General features: G+C 34.6%; 19 non-coding genes across 19 annotated transcripts; all 19 read left to right on the top strand.

Annotated features, from left to right (window-relative positions):
- Nucleotides 1-726: 726 nt before the first annotated feature.
- On the top strand, nucleotides 727-799 carry TRNAT-UGU (transfer RNA threonine (anticodon UGU)). The gene has a single exon. It is a non-coding gene; the product is annotated as a tRNA-Thr (tRNA).
- Nucleotides 800-1905: 1106 nt separating this feature from the next.
- On the top strand, nucleotides 1906-1978 carry TRNAT-CGU (transfer RNA threonine (anticodon CGU)). Its single transcript has one exon. It is a non-coding gene; the product is annotated as a tRNA-Thr (tRNA).
- A 1106-nt stretch (nucleotides 1979-3084) lies between these two features.
- Nucleotides 3085-3157, top strand: TRNAT-CGU (transfer RNA threonine (anticodon CGU)). Its single transcript has one exon. It is a non-coding gene; the product is annotated as a tRNA-Thr (tRNA).
- A 1106-nt stretch (nucleotides 3158-4263) lies between these two features.
- TRNAT-CGU (transfer RNA threonine (anticodon CGU)) lies at nucleotides 4264-4336 on the top strand. The gene has a single exon. It is a non-coding gene; the product is annotated as a tRNA-Thr (tRNA).
- A 1477-nt stretch (nucleotides 4337-5813) lies between these two features.
- TRNAT-CGU (transfer RNA threonine (anticodon CGU)) lies at nucleotides 5814-5886 on the top strand. Its single transcript has one exon. It is a non-coding gene; the product is annotated as a tRNA-Thr (tRNA).
- A 1098-nt stretch (nucleotides 5887-6984) lies between these two features.
- TRNAT-CGU (transfer RNA threonine (anticodon CGU)) lies at nucleotides 6985-7057 on the top strand. The gene has a single exon. It is a non-coding gene; the product is annotated as a tRNA-Thr (tRNA).
- A 775-nt stretch (nucleotides 7058-7832) lies between these two features.
- Nucleotides 7833-7905, top strand: TRNAT-CGU (transfer RNA threonine (anticodon CGU)). The gene has a single exon. It is a non-coding gene; the product is annotated as a tRNA-Thr (tRNA).
- A 2260-nt stretch (nucleotides 7906-10165) lies between these two features.
- On the top strand, nucleotides 10166-10238 carry TRNAT-CGU (transfer RNA threonine (anticodon CGU)). Its single transcript has one exon. It is a non-coding gene; the product is annotated as a tRNA-Thr (tRNA).
- Nucleotides 10239-11345: 1107 nt separating this feature from the next.
- Nucleotides 11346-11418, top strand: TRNAT-CGU (transfer RNA threonine (anticodon CGU)). Its single transcript has one exon. It is a non-coding gene; the product is annotated as a tRNA-Thr (tRNA).
- Nucleotides 11419-13146: 1728 nt separating this feature from the next.
- Nucleotides 13147-13219, top strand: TRNAT-CGU (transfer RNA threonine (anticodon CGU)). The gene has a single exon. It is a non-coding gene; the product is annotated as a tRNA-Thr (tRNA).
- Nucleotides 13220-14204: 985 nt separating this feature from the next.
- On the top strand, nucleotides 14205-14277 carry TRNAT-CGU (transfer RNA threonine (anticodon CGU)). Its single transcript has one exon. It is a non-coding gene; the product is annotated as a tRNA-Thr (tRNA).
- A 1728-nt stretch (nucleotides 14278-16005) lies between these two features.
- Nucleotides 16006-16078, top strand: TRNAT-CGU (transfer RNA threonine (anticodon CGU)). The gene has a single exon. It is a non-coding gene; the product is annotated as a tRNA-Thr (tRNA).
- A 985-nt stretch (nucleotides 16079-17063) lies between these two features.
- TRNAT-CGU (transfer RNA threonine (anticodon CGU)) lies at nucleotides 17064-17136 on the top strand. The gene has a single exon. It is a non-coding gene; the product is annotated as a tRNA-Thr (tRNA).
- A 1728-nt stretch (nucleotides 17137-18864) lies between these two features.
- TRNAT-CGU (transfer RNA threonine (anticodon CGU)) lies at nucleotides 18865-18937 on the top strand. The gene has a single exon. It is a non-coding gene; the product is annotated as a tRNA-Thr (tRNA).
- Nucleotides 18938-19922: 985 nt separating this feature from the next.
- TRNAT-CGU (transfer RNA threonine (anticodon CGU)) lies at nucleotides 19923-19995 on the top strand. The gene has a single exon. It is a non-coding gene; the product is annotated as a tRNA-Thr (tRNA).
- A 1728-nt stretch (nucleotides 19996-21723) lies between these two features.
- TRNAT-CGU (transfer RNA threonine (anticodon CGU)) lies at nucleotides 21724-21796 on the top strand. The gene has a single exon. It is a non-coding gene; the product is annotated as a tRNA-Thr (tRNA).
- A 1105-nt stretch (nucleotides 21797-22901) lies between these two features.
- Nucleotides 22902-22974, top strand: TRNAT-CGU (transfer RNA threonine (anticodon CGU)). The gene has a single exon. It is a non-coding gene; the product is annotated as a tRNA-Thr (tRNA).
- A 1728-nt stretch (nucleotides 22975-24702) lies between these two features.
- Nucleotides 24703-24775, top strand: TRNAM-CAU (transfer RNA methionine (anticodon CAU)). The gene has a single exon. It is a non-coding gene; the product is annotated as a tRNA-Met (tRNA).
- A 1607-nt stretch (nucleotides 24776-26382) lies between these two features.
- TRNAT-CGU (transfer RNA threonine (anticodon CGU)) lies at nucleotides 26383-26455 on the top strand. Its single transcript has one exon. It is a non-coding gene; the product is annotated as a tRNA-Thr (tRNA).
- The last annotated feature ends 11 nt before the right edge of the window (nucleotides 26456-26466 follow it).

The following is a 26466-nucleotide window of genomic DNA, read 5'->3' as shown; positions in this document are numbered from 1 at the left end:
AAACCTTAATATAAAACATAACATTTTTCATGACTGCATGATGGACAACTCTGTTTCTCTCCAATCTACTAAAAACCAATTTCATTTTTCTGTCAATCTACCGATTGACATGACTGTTTCTCTCCAATCCACTAAAAACCGATAAATAGCATCAATTCATTCAGTTGTGATTTCCAAACTGTCTAAAAGTTTGATTTGTTTCTATGTTTCTGAAGCATGTTTCTGATACCTTAATGTAAAACATAACATTTTTTAGGAATTCATCATGGGCAATTCTGTTCCTCATTCTGTACCCCAAACACATCAATTCATTCAGATGTGATTTCCAAACTGTCTAAAAGTTTGATTTGCTTCTGTTTCTGAAGCATGTTTCTGATACCTTATAGTAAAACATAACATTTTTCATGAATGCATGATGGCCGATTCTTTTTTTCTCCAATCCACTAAAAACCTATTTCATTTTTCTGTCAATCTACCGATAAATAAGCAGCCAGTTCTAGAATTACAGTTTTATACTTTTATTTTCAGGCTTCTCATTTGTAAGAGCAGCTCGTTCAATTTTGTGCAAATCAACCAATAAATTCCCAGCTAGTTCTGGAGTTATGGTTTTAAACTGTTATTTGGTCATGCCTCCCTCTCCTTTGTAAGACCAACTATAGGCTAATGGAAGGATACGACTTATGTGATTTCGAATAAAACCCACATCGTTGCCATAGTCAATATGTCGGCTTCATAGCTCAGTGGTTAGAGCACTGGTCTTGTAAACCAGGGGTCGTGAGGTCAATTCTCACTGGGGTCTTTGTAGTCAGTGCCTAGAGTATTTCCTAAGGAAGTTACTTCATCACAGACAATTCCAACATGTCATTTCCTTTAAGATAATTGCTTGGACCAAACTGAGAATATTCAGACATCATTGCTTCATTCAATCCATTGCTTATGTCCAACATTACATCTTTTATTTTTTTATAAACAGGAAATTATGCATGTTCGGTCTCGCATGGAAAATTTTGGAAAAAAATTGCCTCTGGCCGTGTCAATTTTGTTCATAAAGGAAGATTTTTGCACTGTTTCCGTATACTTCACTCATTCAGTCCCCAAAAATATCAATTAATTTAGATGTGATTTCTAAACTGTCTAAAAGTTTGATTTGTTTCTCTATGTTTCTGTAGCATGTTTCTAAAACCTTAATATAAAACATAACATTTTTCATGACTGCATGATGGACAACTCTGTTTCTCTCCAATCTACTAAAAACCAATTTCATTTTTCTGTCAATCTACCGATTGACATGACTGTTTCTCTCCAATCCACTAAAAACCGATAAATAGCATCAATTCATTCAGTTGTGATTTCCAAACTGTCTAAAAGTTTGATTTGTTTCTATGTTTCTGAAGCATGTTTCTGATACCTTAATGTAAAACATAACATTTTTTAGGAATTCATCATGGGCAATTCTGTTCCTCATTCTGTACCCCAAACACATCAATTCATTCAGATGTGATTTCCAAACTGTCTAAAAGTTTGATTTGCTTCTGTTTCTGAAGCATGTTTCTGATACCTTATAGTAAAACATAACATTTTTCATGAATGCATGATGGCCGATTCTTTTTTTCTCCAATCCACTAAAAACCTATTTCATTTTTCTGTCAATCTACCGATAAATAAGCAGCCAGTTCTAGAATTACAGTTTTATACTTTTATTTTCAGGCTTCTCATTTGTAAGAGCAGCTCGTTCAATTTTGTGCAAATCAACCAATAAATTCCCAGCTAGTTCTGGAGTTATGGTTTTAAACTGTTATTTGGTCATGCCTCCCTCTCCTTTGTAAGACCAACTATAGGCTAATGGAAGGATACGACTTATGTGATTTCGAATAAAACCCACATCGTTGCCATAGTCAATATGTCGGCTTCATAGCTCAGTGGTTAGAGCACTGGTCTCGTAAACCAGGGGTCGTGAGGTCAATTCTCACTGGGTCCTTTATAGTCAGTGCCTAGAGTATTTCCTAAGGAAGTTACTTCATCACAGACAATTCCAACATGTCATTTCCTTTAAGATAATTGCTTGGACCAAACTGAGAATATTCAGACATCATTGCTTCATTCAATCCATTGCTTATGTCCAACATTACCTCTTTTATTTTTTTATAAACAGGAAATTATGCATGTTCGGTCTCGCATGGAAAATTTTGGAAAAAAATTGCCTCTGGCCGTGTCAATTTTGTTCATAAAGGAAGATTTTTGCACTGTTTCCGTATACTTCACTCATTCAGTCCCCAAAAATATCAATTAATTTAGATGTGATTTCCAAACTGTCTAAAAGTTTGATTTGTTTCTCTATGTTTCTGTAGCATGTTTCTAAAACCTTAATGTAAAACATAACATTTTTCATGACTGCATGATGGACAACTCTGTTTCTCTCCAATCTACTAAAAACCAATTTCATTTTTCTGTCAATCTACCAATTGACATGACTGTTTCTCTCCAATCCACTAAAAACCGATAAATAGCATCAATTCATTCAGTTGTGATTTCCAAACTGTCTAAAAGTTTGATTTGTTTCTATGTTTCTGAAGCATGTTTCTGATACCTTAATGTAAAACATAACATTTTTTAGGAATTCATCATGGGCAATTCTGTTCCTCATTCTGTACCCCAAACACATCAATTCATTCAGATGTGATTTCCAAACTGTCTAAAAGTTTGATTTGCTTCTGTTTCTGAAGCATGTTTCTGATACCTTATAGTAAAACATAACATTTTTCATGAATGCATGATGGCCGATTCTTTTTTTCTCCAATCCACTAAAAACCTATTTCATTTTTCTGTCAATCTACCGATAAATAAGCAGCCAGTTCTAGAATTACAGTTTTACACTTTTATTTTCAGGCTTCTCATTTGTAAGAGCAGCTCGTTCAATTTTGTGCAAATCAACCAATAAATTCCCAGCTAGTTCTGGAGTTATGGTTTTAAACTGTTATTTGGTCATGCCTCCCTCTCCTTTGTAAGACCAACTATAGGCTAATGGAAGGATACGACTTGGGTGATTTCGAATAAAACCCACGTCGTTGCCATAGTCAATCTGTCGGCTTCATAGCTCAGTGGTTAGAGCACTGGTCTCGTAAACCAGGGGTCGTGAGTTCAATTCTCACTGGGTCCTTTATAGTCAGTGCCTAGAGTATTTCCTAAGGTAGTTACTTCATCACAGACAATTCCAACATGTCATTTCCTTTAAGATAATTGCTTGGACCAAACTGAGAATATTCAGACATCATTGCTTCATTCAATCCATTGCTTATGTCCAACATTACCTCTTTTATTTTTTTATAAACAGGAAATTATGCATGTTCGGTCTCGCATGGAAAATTTTGGAAAAAAATTGCCTCTGGCCGTGTCAATTTTGTTCATAAAGGAAGATTTTTGCACTGTTTCCGTATACTTCACTCATTCAGTCCCCAAAAATATCAATTAATTTAGATGTGATTTCCAAACTGTCTAAAAGTTTGATTTGTTTCTCTATGTTTCTGTAGCATGTTTCTAAAACCTTAATGTAAAACATAACATTTTTCATGACTGCATGATGGACAACTCTGTTTCTCTCCAATCTACTAAAAACCAATTTCATTTTTCTGTCAATCTACCGATTGACATGACTGTTTCTCTCCAATCCACTAAAAACCGATAAATAGCATCAATTCATTCAGTTGTGATTTCCAAACTGTCTAAAAGTTTGATTTGTTTCTATGTTTCTGAAGCATGTTTCTGATACCTTAATGTAAAACATAACATTTTTTAGGAATTCATCATGGGCAATTCTGTTCCTCATTCTGTACCCCAAACACATCAATTCATTCAGATGTGATTTCCAAACTGTCTAAAAGTTTGATTTGCTTCTGTTTCTGAAGCATGTTTCGGATACCTTATAGTAAAACATAACATTTTTCATGAATGCATGATGGCCGATTCTTTTTTTCTCCAATCCACTAAAAACCTATTTCATTTTTCTGTCAATCTACCGATAAATAAGCAGCCAGTTCTAGAATTACAGTTTTACACTTTTATTTTCAGGCTTCTCATTTGTAAGAGCAGCTCGTTCAATTTTGTGCAAATCAACCAATAAATTCCCAGCTAGTTCTGGAGTTATGGTTTTAAACTGTTATTTGGTCATGCCTCCCTCTCCTTTGTAAGACCAACTATAGGCTAATGGAAGGATACGACTTATGTGATTTCGAATAAAACCCACGTCGTTGCCATAGTCAATATGTCGGCTTCATAGCTCAGTGGTTAGAGCACTGGTCTCGTAAACCAGGGGTCGTGAGTTCAATTCTCACTGGGGCCTTTATAGTCAGTGCCTAGAGTATTTCCTAAGGTAGTTACTTCATCACAGACAATTCCAACATGTCATTTCCTTTAAGATAATTGCTTGGACCAAACTGAGAATATTCAGACATCATTCAATCCATTGCTTATGTCCAACATTACCTCTTTTATTTTTTTATAAACAGGAAATTATGCATGTTCGGTCTCGCATGGAAAATTTTGGAAAAAAATTGCCTCTGGCCGTGTCAATTTTGTTCATAAAGGAAGATTTTTGCACTGTTTCCATATACTTCACTCATTCAGTCCCCAAAAATATCAATTAATTTAGATGTGATTTCCAAACTGTCTAAAAGTTTGATTTGTTTCTCTATGTTTCTGTAGCATGTTTCTAAAACCTTAATGTAAAACATAACATTTTTCATGACTGCATGATGGACAACTCTGTTTCTCTCCAATCTACTAAAAACCAATTTCATTTTTCTGTCAATCTACCGATTGACATGACTGTTTCTCTCCAATCCACTAAAAACCGATAAATAGCATCAATTCATTCAGTTGTGATTTCCAAACTGTCTAAAAGTTTGATTTGTTTCTATGTTTCTGAAGCATGTTTCTGATACCTTAATGTAAAACATAACATTTTTTAGGAATTCATCATGGGCAATTCTGTTCCTCATTCTGTACCCCAAACACATCAATTCATTCAGATGTGATTTCCAAACTGTCTAAAAGTTTGATTTGTTTCTCTATGTTTCTGTAGCATGTTTCTAAAACCTTAATGTAAAACATAACATTTTTCATGACTGCATGATGGACAACTCTGTTTCTCTCCAATCTACTAAAAACCAATTTCATTTTTCTGTCAATCTACCGATTGACATGACTGTTTCTCTCCAATCCACTAAAAACCGATAAATAGCATCAATTCATTCAGTTGTGATTTCCAAACTGTCTAAAAGTTTGATTTGTTTCTATGTTTCTGAAGTATGTTTCTGATACCTTAATGTAAAACATAACATTTTTTAGGAATTCATCATGGGCAATTCTGTTCCTCATTCTGTACCCCAAACACATCAATTCATTCAGATGTGATTTCCAAACTGTCTAAAAGTTTGATTTGCTTCTGTTTCTGAAGCATGTTTCTGATACCTTATAGTAAAACATAACATTTTTCATGAATGCATGATGGCCGATTCTTTTTTTCTCCAATCCACTAAAAACCTATTTCATTTTTCTGTCAATCTACCGATAAATAAGCAGCCAGTTCTAGAATTACAGTTTTACACTTTTATTTTCAGGCTTCTCATTTGTAAGAGCAGCTCGTTCAATTTTGTGCAAATCAACCAATAAATTCCCAGCTAGTTCTGGAGTTATGGTTTTAAACTGTTATTTGGTCATGCCTCCCTCTCCTTTGTAAGACCAACTATAGGCTAATGGAAGGATACGACTTATGTGATTTCGAATAAAACCCACGTCGTTGCCATAGTCAATATGTCGGCTTCATAGCTCAGTGGTTAGAGCACTGGTCTCGTAAACCAGGGGTCGTGAGTTCAATTCTCACTGGGGCCTTTATAGTCAGTGCCTAGAGTATTTCCTAAGGTAGTTACTTCATCACAGACAATTCCAACATGTCATTTCCTTTAAGATAATTGCTTGGACCAAACTGAGAATATTCAGACATCATTCAATCCATTGCTTATGTCCAACATTACCTCTTTTATTTTTTTATAAACAGGAAATTATGCATGTTCGGTCTCGCATGGAAAATTTTGGAAAAAAATTGCCTCTGGCCGTGTCAATTTTGTTCATAAAGGAAGATTTTTGCACTGTTTCCATATACTTCACTCATTCAGTCCCCAAAAATATCAATTAATTTAGATGTGATTTCCAAACTGTCTAAAAGTTTGATTTGTTTCTCTATGTTTCTGTAGCATGTTTCTAAAACCTTAATGTAAAACATAACATTTTTCATGACTGCATGATGGACAACTCTGTTTCTCTCCAATCTACTAAAAACCAATTTCATTTTTCTGTCAATCTACCGATTGACATGACTGTTTCTCTCCAATCCACTAAAAACCGATAAATAGCATCAATTCATTCAGTTGTGATTTCCAAACTGTCTAAAAGTTTGATTTGTTTCTATGTTTCTGAAGCATGTTTCTGATACCTTAATGTAAAACATAACATTTTTTAGGAATTCATCATGGGCAATTCTGTTCCTCATTCTGTACCCCAAACACATCAATTCATTCAGATGTGATTTCCAAACTGTCTAAAAGTTTGATTTGCTTCTGTTTCTGAAGCATGTTTCTGATACCTTATAGTAAAACATAACATTTTTCATGAATGCATGATGGCCGATTCTTTTTTTCTCCAATCCACTAAAAACCTATTTCATTTTTCTGTCAATCTACCGATAAATAAGCAGCCAGTTCTAGAATTACAGTTTTACACTTTTATTTTCAGGCTTCTCATTTGTAAGAGCAGCTCGTTCAATTTTGTGCAAATCAACCAATAAATTCCCAGCTAGTTCTGGAGTTATGGTTTTAAACTGTTATTTGGTCATGCCTCCCTCTCCTTTGTAAGACCAACTATAGGCTAATGGAAGGATACGACTTATGTGATTTCGAATAAAACCCACGTCGTTGCCATAGTCAATATGTCGGCTTCATAGCTCAGTGGTTAGAGCACTGGTCTCGTAAACCAGGGGTCGTGAGTTCAATTCTCCCTGGGGCCTTTATAGTCAGTGCCTAGAGTATTTCCTAAGGTAGTTACTTCATCACAGACAATTCCAACATGTCATTTCCTTTAAGATAATTGCTTGGACCAAACTGAGAATATTCAGACATCATTCAATCCATTGCTTATGTCCAACATTACCTCTTTTATTTTTTTATAAACAGGAAATTATGCATGTTCGGTCTCGCATGGAAAATTTTGGAAAAAAATTGCCTCTGGCCGTGTCAATTTTGTTCATAAAGGAAGATTTTTGCACTGTTTCCATATACTTCACTCATTCAGTCCCCAAAAATATCAATTAATTTAGATGTGATTTCCAAACTGTCTAAAAGTTTGATTTGTTTCTCTATGTTTCTGTAGCATGTTTCTCTCCAATCCACTAAAAACCGATAAATAGCATCAATTCATTCAGTTGTGATTTCCAAACTGTCTAAAAGTTTGATTTGTTTCTATGTTTCTGAAGCATGTTTCTGATACCTTAATGTAAAACATAAAATTTTTTAGGAATTCATCATGGGCAATTCTGTTCCTCATTCTGTACCCCAAACACATCAATTCATTCAGATGTGATTTCCAAACTGTCTAAAAGTTTGATTTGTTTCTCTATGTTTCTGTAGCATGTTTCTAAAACCTTAATGTAAAACATAACATTTTTCATGACTGTTATTTGGTCATGCCTCCCTCTCCTTTGCAAGACCAACTATAGGCTAATGGAAGGATACGACTTATGTGATTTCGAATAAAACCCACGTCGTTGCCATAGTCAATATGTCGGCTTCATAGCTCAGTGGTTAGAGCACTGGTCTCGTAAACCAGGGGTCGTGAGTTCAATTCTCACTGGGGCCTTTATAGTCAGTGCCTAGAGTATTTCCTAAGGTAGTTATTTCATCACAGACAATTCCAACATGTCATTTCCTTTAAGATAATTGCTTGGACCAAACTGAGAATATTCAGACATCATTCAATCCATTGCTTATGTCCAACATTACGTCTTTTATTTTTTTATAAACAGGAAATTATGCATGTTCGGTCTCGCATGGAAAATTTTGGAAAAAAATTGCCTCTGGCCGTGTCAATTTTGTTCATAAAGGAAGATTTTTGCACTGTTTCCATATACTTCACTCATTCAGTCCCCAAAAATATCAATTAATTTAGATGTGATTTCCAAACTGTCTAAAAGTTTGATTTGTTTCTCTATGTTTCTGTAGCATGTTTCTCTCCAATCCACTAAAAACCGATAAATAGCATCAATTCATTCAGTTGTGATTTCCAAACTGTCTAAAAGTTTGATTTGTTTCTATGTTTCTGAAGCATGTTTCTGATACCTTAATGTAAAACATAAAATTTTTTAGGAATTCATCATGGGCAATTCTGTTCCTCATTCTGTACCCCAAACACATCAATTCATTCAGATGTGATTTCCAAACTGTCTAAAAGTTTGATTTGTTTCTCTATGTTTCTGTAGCATGTTTCTAAAACCTTAATGTAAAACATAACATTTTTCATGACTGCATGATGGACAACTCTGTTTCTCTCCAATCTACTAAAAACCAATTTCATTTTTCTGTCAATCTACCGATTGACATGACTGTTTCTCTCCAATCCACTAAAAACCGATAAATAGCATCAATTTATTCAGTTGTGATTTCCAAACTGTCTAAAAGTTTGATTTGTTTCTATGTTTCTGAAGTATGTTTCTGATACCTTAATGTAAAACATAACATTTTTTAGGAATTCATCATGGGCAATTCTGTTCCTCATTCTGTACCCCAAACACATCAATTCATTCAGATGTGATTTCCAAACTGTCTAAAAGTTTGATTTGCTTCTGTTTCTGAAGCATGTTTCTGATACCTTATAGTAAAACATAACATTTTTCATGAATGCATGATGGCCGATTCTTTTTTTCTCCAATCCACTAAAAACCTATTTCATAGCTCAGTGGTTAGAGAACTGGTCTCGTAAACCAGGGGTCGTGAGTTCAATTCTCACTGGGGCCTTTATAGTCAGTGCCTAGAGTATTTCCTAAGGTAGTTACTTCATCACAGACAATTCCAACATGTCATTTCCTTTAAGATAATTGCTTGAACCAAACTGAGAATATTCAGACATCATTGCTTCATTCAATCCATTGCTTATGTCCAACATTACCTCTTTTATTTTTTTATAAACAGGAAATTATGCATGTTCGGTCTCGCATGGAAAATTTTGGAAAAAAATTGCCTCTGGCCGTGTCAATTTTGTTCATAAAGGAAGATTTTTGCACTGTTTCCATATACTTCACTCATTCAGTCCCCAAAAATATCAATTAATTTAGATGTGATTTCCAAACTGTCTAAAAGTTTGATTTGTTTCTCTATGTTTCTGTAGCATGTTTCTAAAACCTTAATGTAAAACATAACATTTTTCATGACTGCATGATGGACAACTCTGTTTCTCTCCAATCTACTAAAAACCAATTTCATTTTTCTGTCAATCTACCGATTGACATTACTGTTTCTCTCCAATCCACTAAAAACCGATAAATAGCATCAATTCATTCAGTTGTGATTTCCAAACTGTCTAAAAGTTTGATTTGTTTCTATGTTTCTGAAGCATGTTTCTGATACCTTAATGTAAAACATAACATTTTTTAGGAATTCATCATGGGCAATTCTGTTCCTCATTCTGTACCCCAAACACATCAATTCATTCAGATGTGATTTCCAAACTGTCTAAAAGTTTGATTTGCTTCTGTTTCTGAAGCATGTTTCTGATACCTTATAGTAAAACATAACATTTTTCATGAATGCATGATGGCCGATTCTTTTTTTCTCCAATCCACTAAAAACCTATTTCATTTTTCTGTCAATCTACCGATAAATAAGCAGCCAGTTCTAGAATTACAGTTTTACACTTTTATTTTCAGGCTTCTCATTTGTAAGAGCAGCTCGTTCAATTTTGTGCAAATCAACCAATAAATTCCCAGCTAGTTCTGGAGTTATGGTTTTAAACTGTTATTTGGTCATGCCTCCCTCTCCTTTGTAAGACCAACTATAGGCTAATGGAAGGATACGACTTATGTGATTTCGAATAAAACCCACGTCGTTGCCATAGTCAATATGTCGGCTTCATAGCTCAGTGGTTAGAGCACTGGTCTCGTAAACCAGGGGTCGTGAGTTCAATTCTCACTGGGGCCTTTATAGTCAGTGCCTAGAGTATTTCCTAAGGTAGTTACTTCATCACAGACAATTCCAACATGTCATTTCCATTAAGATAATTGCTTGGACCAAACTGAGAATATTCAGACATCATTGCTTCATTCAATCCATTGCTTATGTCCAACATTACCTCTTTTATTTTTTTCTAAACAGGAAATTATGCATGTTCGGTCTCGCATGGAAAATTTTGGAAAAAAATTGCCTCTGGCCGTGTCAATTTTGTTCATAAAGGAAGATTTTTGCACTGTTTCCATATACTTCACTCATTCAGTCCCCAAAAATATCAATTAATTTAGATGTGATTTCCAAACTGTCTAAAAGTTTGATTTGTTTCTCTATGTTTCTGTAGCATGTTTCTAAAACCTTAATGTAAAACATAACATTTTTCATGACTGCATGATGGACAACTCTGTTTCTCTCCAATCTACTAAAAACCAATTTCATTTTTCTGTCAATCTACCGATTGACATGACTGTTTCTCTCCAATCCACTAAAAACCGATAAATAGCATCAATTCATTCAGTTGTGATTTCCAAACTGTCTAAAAGTTTGATTTGTTTCTATGTTTCTGAAGCATGTTTCTGATACCTTAATGTAAAACATAACATTTTTTAGGAATTCATCATGGGCAATTCTGTTCCTCATTTTGTACCCCAAACACATCAATTCATTCAGATGTGATTTCCAAACTGTCTTAAAAGTTTGATTTGCTTCTGTTTCTGAAGCATGTTTCTGATACCTTATAGTAAAACATAACATTTTTCATGAATGCATGATGGCCGATTCTTTTTTTCTCCAATCCACTAAAAACCTATTTCATTTTTCTGTCAATCTACCGATAAATAAGCAGCCAGTTCTAGAATTACAGTTTTACACTTTTATTTTCAGGCTTCTCATTTGTAAGAGCAGCTCGTTCAATTTTGTGCAAATCAACCAATAAATTCCCAGCTAGTTCTGGAGTTATGGTTTTAAACTGTTATTTGGTCATGCCTCCCTCTCCTTTGTAAGACCAACTATAGGCTAATGGAAGGATACGACTTATGTGATTTCGAATAAAACCCACGTCGTTGCCATAGTCAATATGTCGGCTTCATAGCTCAGTGGTTAGAGCACTGGTCTCGTAAACCAGGGGTCGTGAGTTCAATTCTCACTGGGGCCTTTATAGTCAGTGCCTAGAGTATTTCCTAAGGTAGTTACTTCATCACAGACAATTCCAACATGTCATTTCCTTTAAGATAATTGCTTGGACCAAACTGAGAATATTCAGACATCATTGCTTCATTCAATCCATTGCTTATGTCCAACATTACCTCTTTTATTTTTTTCTAAACAGGAAATTATGCATGTTCGGTCTCGCATGGAAAATTTTGGAAAAAAATTGCCTCTGGCCGTGTCAATTTTGTTCATAAAGGAAGATTTTTGCACTGTTTCCATATACTTCACTCATTCAGTCCCCAAAAATATCAATTAATTTAGATGTGATTTCCAAACTGTCTAAAAGTTTGATTTGTTTCTCTATGTTTCTGTAGCATGTTTCTAAAACCTTAATGTAAAACATAACATTTTTCATGACTGCATGATGGACAACTCTGTTTCTCTCCAATCTACTAAAAACCAATTTCATTTTTCTGTCAATCTACCGATTGACATGACTGTTTCTCTCCAATCCACTAAAAACCGATAAATAGCATCAATTCATTCAGTTGTGATTTCCAAACTGTCTAAAAGTTTGATTTGTTTCTATGTTTCTGAAGCATGTTTCTGATACCTTAATGTAAAACATAACATTTTTTAGGAATTCATCATGGGCAATTCTGTTCCTCATTCTGTACCCCAAACACATCAATTCATTCAGATGTGATTTCCAAACTGTCTAAAAGTTTGATTTGCTTCTGTTTCTGAAGCATGTTTCTGATACCTTATAGTAAAACATAACATTTTTCATGAATGCATGATGGCCGATTCTTTTTTTCTCCAATCCACTAAAAACCTATTTCATTTTTCTGTCAATCTACCGATAAATAAGCAGCCAGTTCTAGAATTACAGTTTTACACTTTTATTTTCAGGCTTCTCATTTGTAAGAGCAGCTCGTTCAATTTTGTGCAAATCAACCAATAAATTCCCAGCTAGTTCTGGAGTTATGGTTTTAAACTGTTATTTGGTCATGCCTCCCTCTCCTTTGTAAGACCAACTATGCATGATGGACAACTCTGTTTCTCTCCAATCTACTAAAAACCAATTTCATTTTTCTGTCAATCTACCGATTGACATGACTGTTTCTCTCCAATCCACTAAAAACCGATAAATAGCATCAATTCATTCAGTTGTGATTTCCAAACTGTCTAAAAGTTTGATTTGTTTCTATGTTTCTGAAGCATGTTTCTGATACCTTAATGTAAAACATAACATTTTTTAGGAATTCATCATGGGCAATTCTGTTCCTCATTCTGTACCCCAAACACATCAATTCATTCAGATGTGATTTCCAAACTGTCTAAAAGTTTGATTTGCTTCTGTTTCTGAAGCATGTTTCTGATACCTTATAGTAAAACATAAAATTTTTCATGAATGCATGATGGCCGATTCTTTTTTTCTCCAATCCACTAAAAACCTATTTCATTTTTCTGTCAATCTACCGATAAATAAGCAGCCAGTTCTAGAATTACAGTTTTACACTTTTATTTTCAGGCTTCTCATTTGTAAGAGCAGCTCGTTCAATTTTGTGCAAATCAACCAATAAATTCCCAGCTAGTTCTGGAGTTATGGTTTTAAACTGTTATTTGGTCATGCCTCCCTCTCCTTTGTAAGACCAACTATAGGCTAATGGAAGGATACGACTTATGTGATTTCGAATAAAACCCACGTCGTTGCCATAGTCAATATGTCGGCTTCATAGCTCAGTGGTTAGAGCACTGGTCTCGTAAACCAGGGGTCGTGAGTTCAATTCTCACTGGGTCCTTTATAGTCAGTGCCTAGAGTATTTCCTAAGGTAGTTACTTCATCACAGACAATTCCAACATGTCATTTCCTTTAAGATAATTGCTTGGACCAAACTGAGAATATTCAGACATCATTGCTTCATTCAATCCATTGCTTATGTCCAACATTACCTCTTTTATTTTTTTATAAACAGGAAATTATGCATGTTCGGTCTCGCATGGAAAATTTGGGAAAAAAATTGCCTCTGGCCGTGTCAATTTTGTTCATAAAGGAAGATTTTTGCACTGTTTCCATATACTTCACTCATTCAGTCCCCAAAAATATCAATTAATTTAGATGTCATTTCCAAACTGTCTAAAAGTTTGATTTGTTTCTCTATGTTTCTGTAGCATGTTTCTCTCCAATCCACTAAAAACCGATAAATAGCATCAATTCATTCAGTTGTGATTTCCAAACTGTCTAAAAGTTTGATTTGTTTCTATGTTTCTGAAGCATGTTTCTGATACCTTAATGTAAAACATAACATTTTTTAGGAATTCATCATGGGCAATTCTGTTCCTCATTTTGTACCCCAAACACATCAATTCATTCAGATGTGATTTCCAAACTGTCTTAAAAGTTTGATTTGCTTCTGTTTCTGAAGCATGTTTCTGATACCTTATAGTAAAACATAACATTTTTCATGAATGCATGATGGCCGATTCTTTTTTTCTCCAATCCACTAAAAACCTATTTCATTTTTCTGTCAATCTACCGATAAATAAGCAGCCAGTTCTAGAATTACAGTTTTACACTTTTATTTTCAGGCTTCTCATTTGTAAGAGCAGCTCGTTCAATTTTGTGCAAATCAACCAATACATTCCCAGCTAGTTCTGGAGTTATGGTTTTAAACTGTTATTTGGTCATGCCTCCCTCTCCTTTGTAAGACCAACTATAGGCTAATGGAAGGATACGACTTATGTGATTTCGAATAAAATCCACGTCGTTGCCATAGTCAATATGTCGGCTTCATAGCTCAGTGGTTAGAGCACTGGTCTCGTAAACCAGGGGTCGTGAGTTCAATTCTCACTGGGGCCTTTATAGTCAGTGCCTAGAGTATTTCCTAAGGTAGTTACTTCATCACAGACAATTCCAACATGTCATTTCCTTTAAGATAATTGCTTGGACCAAACTGAGAATATTCAGACATCATTGCTTCATTCAATCCATTGCTTATGTCCAACATTACCTCATTTATTTTATTATAAACAGGAAATTATGCATGTTCGGTCTCGCATGGAAAATTTGGGAAAAAAATTGCCTCTGGCCGTGTCAATTTTGTTCATAAAGGAAGATTTTTGCACTGTTTCCATATACTTCACTCATTCAGTCCCCAAAAATATCAATTAATTTAGATGTGATTTCCAAACTGTCTAAAAGTTTGATTTGTTTCTCTATGTTTCTGTAGCATGTTTCTAAAACCTTAATGTAAAACATAACATTTTTCATGACTGCATGATGGACAACTCTGTTTCTCTCCAATCTACTAAAAACCAATTTCATTTTTCTGTCAATCTACCGATTGACATGACTGTTTCTCTCCAATCCACTAAAAACCGATAAATAGCATCAATTCATTCAGTTGTGATTTCCAAACTGTCTAAAAGTTTGATTTGTTTCTATGTTTCTGAAGCATGTTTCTGATACCTTAATGTAAAACATAACATTTTTTAGGAATTCATCATGGGCAATTCTGTTCCTCATTCTGTACCCCAAACACATCAATTCATTCAGATGTGATTTCCAAACTGTCTAAAAGTTTGATTTGCTTCTGTTTCTGAAGCATGTTTCTGATACCTTATAGTAAAACATAACATTTTTCATGAATGCATGATGGCCGATTCTTTTTTTCTCCAATCCACTAAAAACCTATTTCATTTTTCTGTCAATCTACCGATAAATAAGCAGCCAGTTCTAGAATTACAGTTTTACACTTTTATTTTCAGGCTTCTCATTTGTAAGAGCAGCTCGTTCAATTTTGTGCAAATCAACCAATAAATTCCCAGCTAGTTCTGGAGTTATGGTTTTAAACTGTTATTTGGTCATGCCTCCCTCTCCTTTGTAAGACCAACTATGCATGATGGACAACTCTGTTTCTCTCCAATCTACTAAAAACCAATTTCATTTTTCTGTCAATCTACCGATTGACATGACTGTTTCTCTCCAATCCACTAAAAACCGATAAATAGCATCAATTCATTCAGTTGTGATTTCCAAACTGTCTAAAAGTTTGATTTGTTTCTATGTTTCTGAAGCATGTTTCTGATACCTTAATGTAAAACATAACATTTTTTAGGAATTCATCATGGGCAATTCTGTTCCTCATTCTGTACCCCAAACACATCAATTCATTCAGATGTGATTTCCAAACTGTCTAAAAGTTTGATTTGCTTCTGTTTCTGAAGCATGTTTCTGATACCTTATAGTAAAACATAAAATTTTTCATGAATGCATGATGGCCGATTCTTTTTTTCTCCAATCCACTAAAAACCTATTTCATTTTTCTGTCAATCTACCGATAAATAAGCAGCCAGTTCTAGAATTACAGTTTTACACTTTTATTTTCAGGCTTCTCATTTGTAAGAGCAGCTCGTTCAATTTTGTGCAAATCAACCAATAAATTCCCAGCTAGTTCTGGAGTTATGGTTTTAAACTGTTATTTGGTCATGCCTCCCTCTCCTTTGTAAGACCAACTATAGGCTAATGGAAGGATACGACTTATGTGATTTCGAATAAAACCCACGTCGTTGCCATAGTCAATATGTCGGCTTCATAGCTCAGTGGTTAGAGCACTGGTCTCGTAAACCAGGGGTCGTGAGTTCAATTCTCACTGGGGCCTTTATAGTCAGTGCCTAGAGTATTTCCTAAGGTAGTTACTTCATCACAGACAATTCCAACATGTCATTTCCTTTAAGATAATTGCTTGGACCAAACTGAGAATATTCAGACATCATTGCTTCATTCAATCCATTGCTTATGTCCAACATTACCTCTTTTATTTTTTTATAAACAGGAAATTATGCATGTTCGGTCTCGCATGGAAAATTTGGGAAAAAAATTGCCTCTGGCCGTGTCAATTTTGTTCATAAAGGAAGATTTTTGCACTGTTTCCATATACTTCACTCATTCAGTCCCCAAAAATATCAATTAATTTAGATGTCATTTCCAAACTGTCTAAAAGTTTGATTTGTTTCTCTATGTTTCTGTAGCATGTTTCTCTCCAATCCACTAAAAACCGATAAATAGCATCAATTCATTCAGTTGTGATTTCCAAACTGTCTAAAAGTTTGATTTGTTTCTATGTTTCTGAAGCATGTTTCTGATACCTTAATGTAAAACATAACATTTTTTAGGAATTCATCATGGGCAATTCTGTTCCTCATTTTGTACCCCAAACACATCAATTCATTCAGATGTGATTTCCAAACTGTCTTAAAAGTTTGATTTGCTTCTGTTTCTGAAGCATGTTTCTGATACCTTATAGTAAAACATAACATTTTTCATGAATGCATGATGGCCGATTCTTTTTTTCTCCAATCCACTAAAAACCTATTTCATTTTTCTGTCAATCTACCGATAAATAAGCAGCCAGTTCTAGAATTACAGTTTTACACTTTTATTTTCAGGCTTCTCATTTGTAAGAGCAGCTCGTTCAATTTTGTGCAAATCAACCAATACATTCCCAGCTAGTTCTGGAGTTATGGTTTTAAACTGTTATTTGGTCATGCCTCCCTCTCCTTTGTAAGACCAACTATAGGCTAATGGAAGGATACGACTTATGTGATTTCGAATAAAATCCACGTCGTTGCCATAGTCAATATGTCGGCTTCATAGCTCAGTGGTTAGAGCACTGGTCTCGTAAACCAGGGGTCGTGAGTTCAATTCTCACTGGGGCCTTTATAGTCAGTGCCTAGAGTATTTCCTAAGGTAGTTACTTCATCACAGACAATTCCAACATGTCATTTCCTTTAAGATAATTGCTTGGACCAAACTGAGAATATTCAGACATCATTGCTTCATTCAATCCATTGCTTATGTCCAACATTACCTCATTTATTTTATTATAAACAGGAAATTATGCATGTTCGGTCTCGCATGGAAAATGTTGGAAAAAAATTGCCTCTGGCCGTGTCAATTTTGTTCATAAAGGAAGATTTTTGCACTGTTTCCATATACTTCACTCATTCAGTCCCCAAAAATATCAATTAATTTAGATGTGATTTCCAAACTGTCTAAAAGTTTGATTTGTTTCTCTATGTTTCTGTAGCATGTTTCTAAAACCTTAATGTAAAACATAACATTTTTCATGACTGCATGATGGACAACTCTGTTTCTCTCCAATCTACTAAAAACCAATTTCATTTTTCTGTCAATCTACCGATTGACATGACTGTTTCTCTCCAATCCACTAAAAACCGATAAATAGCATCAATTCATTCAGTTGTGATTTCCAAACTGTCTAAAAGTTTGATTTGTTTCTATGTTTCTGAAGCATGTTTCTGATACCTTAATGTAAAACATAACATTTTTTAGGAATTCATCATGGGCAATTCTGTTCCTCATTCTGTACCCCAAACACATCAATTCATTCAGATGTGATTTCCAAACTGTCTAAAAGTTTGATTTGCTTCTGTTTCTGAAGCATGTTTCTGATACCTTATAGTAAAACATAACATTTTTCATGAATGCATGATGGCCGATTCTTTTTTTCTCCAATCCACTAAAAACCTATTTCATTTTTCTGTCAATCTACCGATAAATAAGCAGCCAGTTCTAGAATTACAGTTTTACACTTTTATTTTCAGGCTTCTCATTTGTAAGAGCAGCTCGTTCAATTTTGTGCAAATCAACCAATAAATTCCCAGCTAGTTCTGGAGTTATGGTTTTAAACTGTTATTTGGTCATGCCTCCCTCTCCTTTGTAAGACCAACTATGCATGATGGACAACTCTGTTTCTCTCCAATCTACTAAAAACCAATTTCATTTTTCTGTCAATCTACCGATTGACATGACTGTTTCTCTCCAATCCACTAAAAACCGATAAATAGCATCAATTCATTCAGTTGTGATTTCCAAACTGTCTAAAAGTTTGATTTGTTTCTATGTTTCTGAAGCATGTTTCTGATACCTTAATGTAAAACATAACATTTTTTAGGAATTCATCATGGGCAATTCTGTTCCTCATTCTGTACCCCAAACACATCAATTCATTCAGATGTGATTTCCAAACTGTCTAAAAGTTTGATTTGCTTCTGTTTCTGAAGCATGTTTCTGATACCTTATAGTAAAACATAAAATTTTTCATGAATGCATGATGGCCGATTCTTTTTTTCTCCAATCCACTAAAAACCTATTTCATTTTTCTGTCAATCTACCGATAAATAAGCAGCCAGTTCTAGAATTACAGTTTTACACTTTTATTTTCAGGCTTCTCATTTGTAAGAGCAGCTCGTTCAATTTTGTGCAAATCAACCAATAAATTCCCAGCTAGTTCTGGAGTTATGGTTTTAAACTGTTATTTGGTCATGCCTTCCTCTCCTTTGTAAGACCAACTATAGGCTAATGGAAGGATACGACTTATGTGATTTCGAATAAAACCCACGTCGTTGCCATAGTCAATATGTCGGCTTCATAGCTCAGTGGTTAGAGCACTGGTCTCGTAAACCAGGGGTCGTGAGTTCAATTCTCACTGGGGCCTTTATAGTCAGTGCCTAGAGTATTTCCTAAGGTAGTTACTTCATCACAGACAATTCCAACATGTCATTTCCTTTAAGATAATTGCTTGGACCAAACTGAGAATATTCAGACATCATTGCTTCATTCAATCCATTGCTTATGTCCAACATTACCTCTTTTATTTTTTTATAAACAGGAAATTATGCATGTTCGGTCTCGCATGGAAAATTTGGGAAAAAAATTGCCTCTGGCCGTGTCAATTTTGTTCATAAAGGAAGATTTTTGCACTGTTTCCATATACTTCACTCATTCAGTCCCCAAAAATATCAATTAATTTAGATGTCATTTCCAAACTGTCTAAAAGTTTGATTTGTTTCTCTATGTTTCTGTAGCATGTTTCTCTCCAATCCACTAAAAACCGATAAATAGCATCAATTCATTCAGTTGTGATTTCCAAACTGTCTAAAAGTTTGATTTGTTTCTATGTTTCTGAAGCATGTTTCTGATACCTTAATGTAAAACATAACATTTTTTAGGAATTCATCATGGGCAATTCTGTTCCTCATTTTGTACCCCAAACACATCAATTCATTCAGATGTGATTTCCAAACTGTCTTAAAAGTTTGATTTGCTTCTGTTTCTGAAGCATGTTTCTGATACCTTATAGTAAAACATAACATTTTTCATGAATGCATGATGGCCGATTCTTTTTTTCTCCAATCCACTAAAAACCTATTTCATTTTTCTGTCAATCTACCGATAAATAAGCAGCCAGTTCTAGAATTACAGTTTTACACTTTTATTTTCAGGCTTCTCATTTGTAAGAGCAGCTCGTTCAATTTTGTGCAAATCAACCAATACATTCCCAGCTAGTTCTGGAGTTATGGTTTTAAACTGTTATTTGGTCATGCCTCCCTCTCCTTTGTAAGACCAACTATAGGCTAATGGAAGGATACGACTTATGTGATTTCGAATAAAATCCACGTCGTTGCCATAGTCAATATGTCGGCTTCATAGCTCAGTGGTTAGAGCACTGGTCTCGTAAACCAGGGGTCGTGAGTTCAATTCTCACTGGGGCCTTTATAGTCAGTGCCTAGAGTATTTCCTAAGGTAGTTACTTCATCACAGACAATTCCAACATGTCATTTCCTTTAAGATAATTGCTTGGACCAAACTGAGAATATTCAGACATCATTGCTTCATTCAATCCATTGCTTATGTCCAACATTACCTCATTTATTTTATTATAAACAGGAAATTATGCATGTTCGGTCTCGCATGGAAAATTTTGGAAAAAAATTGCCTCTGGCCGTGTCAATTTTGTTCATAAAGGAAGATTTTTGCACTGTTTCCATATACTTCACTCATTCAGTCCCCAAAAATATCAATTAATTTAGATGTGATTTCCAAACTGTCTAAAAGTTTGATTTGTTTCTCTATGTTTCTGTAGCATGTTTCTAAAACCTTAATGTAAAACATAACATTTTTCATGACTGCATGATGGACAACTCTGTTTCTCTCCAATCTACTAAAAACCAATTTCATTTTTCTGTCAATCTACCGATTGACATGACTGTTTCTCTCCAATCCACTAAAAACCGATAAATAGCATCAATTCATTCAGTTGTGATTTCCAAACTGTCTAAAAGTTTGATTTGTTTCTATGTTTCTGAAGCATGTTTCTGATACCTTAATGTAAAACATAACATTTTTTAGGAATTCATCATGGGCAATTCTGTTCCTCATTCTGTACCCCAAACACATCAATTCATTCAGATGTGATTTCCAAACTGTCTAAAAGTTTGATTTGCTTCTGTTTCTGAAGCATGTTTCTGATACCTTATAGTAAAACATAACATTTTTCATGAATGCATGATGGCCGATTCTTTTTTTCTCCAATCCACTAAAAACCTATTTCATTTTTCTGTCAATCTACCGATAAATAAGCAGCCAGTTCTAGAATTACAGTTTTACACTTTTATTTTCAGGCTTCTCATTTGTAAGAGCAGCTCGTTCAATTTTGTGCAAATCAACCAATAAATTCCCAGCTAGTTCTGGAGTTATGGTTTTAAACTGTTATTTGGTCATGCCTCCCTCTCCTTTGTAAGACCAACTATGCATGATGGACAACTCTGTTTCTCTCCAATCTACTAAAAACCAATTTCATTTTTCTGTCAATCTACCGATTGACATGACTGTTTCTCTCCAATCCACTAAAAACCGATAAATAGCATCAATTCATTCAGTTGTGATTTCCAAACTGTCTAAAAGTTTGATTTGTTTCTATGTTTCTGAAGCATGTTTCTGATACCTTAATGTAAAACATAACATTTTTTAGGAATTCATCATGGGCAATTCTGTTCCTCATTCTGTACCCCAAACACATCAATTCATTCAGATGTGATTTCCAAACTGTCTAAAAGTTTGATTTGCTTCTGTTTCTGAAGCATGTTTCTGATACCTTATAGTAAAACATAAAATTTTTCATGAATGCATGATGGCCGATTCTTTTTTTCTCCAATCCACTAAAAACCTATTTCATTTTTCTGTCAATCTACCGATAAATAAGCAGCCAGTTCTAGAATTACAGTTTTACACTTTTATTTTCAGGCTTCTCATTTGTAAGAGCAGCTCGTTCAATTTTGTGCAAATCAACCAATACATTCCCAGCTAGTTCTGGAGTTATGGTTTTAAACTGTTATTTGGTCATGCCTCCCTCTCCTTTGTAAGACCAACTATAGGCTAATGGAAGGATACGACTTATGTGATTTCGAATAAAACCCACGTCGTTGCCATAGTCAATATGTCGGCTTCATAGCTCAGTGGTTAGAGCACTGGTCTCGTAAACCAGGGGTCGTGAGTTCAATTCTCACTGGGGCCTTTATAGTCAGTGCCTAGAGTATTTCCTAAGGTAGTTACTTCATCACAGACAATTCCAACATGTCATTTCCTTTAAGATAATTGCTTGGACCAAACTGAGAATATTCAGACATCATTGCTTCATTCAATCCATTGCTTATGTCCAACATTACCTCTTTTATTTTTTTATAAACAGGAAATTATGCATGTTCGGTCTCGCATGGAAAATTTTGGAAAAAAATTGCCTCTGGCCGTGTCAATTTTGTTCATAAAGGAAGATTTTTGCACTGTTTCCATATACTTCACTCATTCAGTCCCCAAAAATATCAATTAATTTAGATGTGATTTCCAAACTGTCTAAAAGTTTGATTTGTTTCTCTATGTTTCTGTAGCATGTTTCTAAAACCTTAATGTAAAACATAACATTTTTCATGACTGCATGATGGACAACTCTGTTTCTCTCCAATCTACTAAAAACCAATTTCATTTTTCTGTCAATCTACCGATTGACATTACTGTTTCTCTCCAATCCACTAAAAACGATAAATAGCATCAATTCATTCAGTTGTGATTTCCAAACTGTCTAAAAGTTTGATTTGTTTCTATGTTTCTGAAGCATGTTTCTGATACCTTAATGTAAAACATAACATTTTTTAGGAATTCATCATGGGCAATTCTGTTCCTCATTCTGTACCCCAAACACATCAATTCATTCAGATGTGATTTCCAAACTGTCTAAAAGTTTGATTTGCTTCTGTTTCTGAAGCATGTTTCTGATACCTTATAGTAAAACATAACATTTTTCATGAATGCATGATGGCCGATTCTTTTTTTCTCCAATCCACTAAAAACCTATTTCATTTTTCTGTCAATCTACCGATAAATAAGCAGCCAGTTCTAGAATTACAGTTTTACACTTTTATTTTCAGGCTTCTCATTTGTAAGAGCAGCTCGTTCAATTTTGTGCAAATCAACCAATAAATTCCCAGCTAGTTCTGGAGTTATGGTTTTAAACTGTTATTTGGTCATGCCTCCCTCTCCTTTGTAAGACCAACTATAGGCTAATGGAAGGATACGACTTATGTGATTTCGAATAAAACCCACGTCGTTGCCATAGACAATATGTCGGCTTCATAGCTCAGTGGTTAGAGCACTGGTCTCGTAAACCAGGGGTCGTGAGTTCAATTCTCACTGGGGCCTTTATAGTCAGTGCCTAGAGTATTTCCTAAGGTAGTTACTTCATCACAGACAATTCCAACATGTCATTTCCTTTAAGATAATTGCTTGGACCAAACTGAGAATATTCAGACATCATTGCTTCATTCAATCCATTGCTTATGTCCAACATTACCTCTTTTATTTTTTTATAAACAGGAAATTATGCATGTTCGGTCTCGCATGGAAAATTTTGGAAAAAAATTGCCTCTGGCCGTGTCAATTTTGTTCATAAAGGAAGATTTTTGCACTGTTTCCATATACTTCACTCATTCAGTCCCCAAAAATATCAATTAATTTAGATGTGATTTCCAAACTGTCTAAAAGTTTGATTTGTTTCTCTATGTTTCTGTAGCATGTTTCTAAAACCTTAATGTAAAACATAACATTTTTCATGACTGCATGATGGACAACTCTGTTTCTCTCCAATCTACTAAAAACCAATTTCATTTTTCTGTCAATCTACCGATTGACATTACTGTTTCTCTCCAATCCACTAAAAACCGATAAATAGCATCAATTCATTCAGTTGTGATTTCCAAACTGTCTAAAAGTTTGATTTGTTTCTATGTTTCTGAAGCATGTTTCTGATACCTTAATGTAAAACATAACATTTTTTAGGAATTCATCATGGGCAATTCTGTTCCTCATTCTGTACCCCAAACACATCAATTCATTCAGATGTGATTTCCAAACTGTCTAAAAGTTTGATTTGCTTCTGTTTCTGAAGCATGTTTCTGATACCTTATAGTAAAACATAACATTTTTCATGAATGCATGATGGCCGATTCTTTTTTTCTCCAATCCACTAAAAACCTATTTCATTTTTCTGTCAATCTACCGATAAATAAGCAGCCAGTTCTAGAATTACAGTTTTACACTTTTATTTTCAGGCTTCTCATTTGTAAGAGCAGCTCGTTCAATTTTGTGCAAATCAACCAATAAATTCCCAGCTAGTTCTGGAGTTATGGTTTTAAACTGTTATTTGGTCATGCCTCCCTCTCCTTTGTAAGACCAACTATGCATGATGGACAACTCTGTTTCTCTCCAATCTACTAAAAACCAATTTCATTTTTCTGTCAATCTACCGATTGACATGACTGTTTCTCTCCAATCCACTAAAAACCGATAAATAGCATCAATTCATTCAGTTGTGATTTCCAAACTGTCTAAAAGTTTGATTTGTTTCTATGTTTCTGAAGCATGTTTCTGATACCTTAATGTAAAACATAACATTTTTTAGGAATTCATCATGGGCAATTCTGTTCCTCATTCTGTACCCCAAACACATCAATTCATTCAGATGTGATTTCCAAACTGTCTAAAAGTTTGATTTGCTTCTGTTTCTGAAGCATGTTTCTGATACCTTATAGTAAAACATAAAATTTTTCATGAATGCATGATGGCCGATTCTTTTTTTCTCCAATCCACTAAAAACCTATTTCATTTTTCTGTCAATCTACCGATAAATAAGCAGCCAGTTCTAGAATTACAGTTTTACACTTTTATTTTCAGGCTTCTCATTTGTAAGAGCAGCTCGTTCAATTTTGTGCAAATCAACCAATAAATTCCCAGCTAGTTCTGGAGTTATGGTTTTAAACTGTTATTTGGTCATGCCTCCCTCTCCTTTGTAAGACCAACTATAGGCTAATGGAAGGATACGACTTATGTGATTTCGAATAAAACCCACGTCGTTGCCATAGTCAATATGTCGGCTTCATAGCTCAGTGGTTAGAGCACTGGTCTCATAAACCAGGGGTCGTGAGTTCAATTCTCACTGGGGCCTTTATAGTCAGTGCCTAGAGTATTTCCTAAGGTAGTTACTTCATCACAGACAATTCCAACATGTCATTTCTTTTAAGATAATTGCTTGGACCAAACTGAGAATATTCAGACATCATTGCTTCATTCAATCCATTGCTTATGTCCAACATTACCTCTTTTATTTTTTTATAAACAGGAAATTATGCATGTTCGGTCTCGCATGGAAAATTTTGGAAAAAAATTGCCTCTGGCCGTGTCAATTTTGTTCATAAAGGAAGATTTTTGCACTGTTTCCATATACTTCACTCATTCAGTCCCCAAAAATATCAATTAATTTAGATGTCATTTCCAAACTGTCTAAAAGTTTGATTTGTTTCTCTATGTTTCTGTAGCATGTTTCTCTCCAATCCACTAAAAACCGATAAATAGCATCAATTCATTCAGTTGTGATTTCCAAACTGTCTAAAAGTTTGATTTGTTTCTATGTTTCTGAAGCATGTTTCTGATACCTTAATGTAAAACCTAACATTTTTTAGGAATTCATCATGGGCAATTCTGTTCCTCATTCTGTACCCCAAACACATCAATTCATTCAGATGTGATTTCCAAACTGTCTTAAAAGTTTGATTTGTTTCTGTTTCTGAAGCATGTTTCTGATACCTTATAGTAAAACATAACATTTTTCATGAATGCATGATGGCCGATTCTTTTTTTCTCCAATCCACTAAAAACCTATTTCATTTTTCTGTCAATCTACCGATAAATAAGCAGCCAGTTCTAGAATTACAGTTTTACACTTTTATTTTCAGGCTTCTCATTTGTAAGAGCAGCTCGTTCAATTTTGTGCAAATCAACCAATAAATTCCCAGCTAGTTCTGGAGTTATGGTTTTAAACTGTTATTTGGTCATGCCTCCCTCTCCTTTGTAAGACCAACTATGCATGATGGACAACTCTGTTTCTCTCCAATCTACTAAAAACCAATTTCATTTTTCTGTCAATCTACCGATTGACATGACTGTTTCTCTCCAATCCACTAAAAACCGATAAATAGCATCAATTCATTCAGTTGTGATTTCCAAACTGTCTAAAAGTTTGATTTGTTTCTATGTTTCTGAAGCATGTTTCTGATACCTTAATGTAAAACATAACATTTTTTAGGAATTCATCATGGGCAATTCTGTTCCTCATTCTGTACCCCAAACACATCAATTCATTCAGATGTGATTTCCAAACTGTCTAAAAGTTTGATTTGCTTCTGTTTCTGAAGCATGTTTCTGATACCTTATAGTAAAACATAAAATTTTTCATGAATGCATGATGGCCGATTCTTTTTTTCTCCAATCCACTAAAAACCTATTTCATTTTTCTGTCAATCTACCGATAAATAAGCAGCCAGTTCTAGAATTACAGTTTTACACTTTTATTTTCAGGCTTCTCATTTGTAAGAGCAGCTCGTTCAATTTTGTGCAAATCAACCAATAAATTCCCAGCTAGTTCTGGAGTTATGGTTTTAAACTGTTATTTGGTCATGCCTCCCTCTCCTTTGTAAGACCAACTATAGGCTAATGGAAGGATACGACTTATGTGATTTCGAATAAAACCCACGTCGTTGCCATAGTCAATATGTCGGCTTCATAGCTCAGTGGTTAGAGCACTGGTCTCGTAAACCAGGGGTCGTGAGTTCAATTCTCACTGGGGCCTTTATAGTCAGT

This window comes from Rhinoderma darwinii, chromosome 1, assembly GCF_050947455.1.
Source record: "Rhinoderma darwinii isolate aRhiDar2 chromosome 1, aRhiDar2.hap1, whole genome shotgun sequence".
Lineage (NCBI taxonomy): Eukaryota > Metazoa > Chordata > Amphibia > Anura > Rhinodermatidae > Rhinoderma > Rhinoderma darwinii.
The sequence above is the reverse complement of the archived record's forward strand: the minus strand, read 5'-3'. Positions and strand labels throughout refer to the sequence as shown.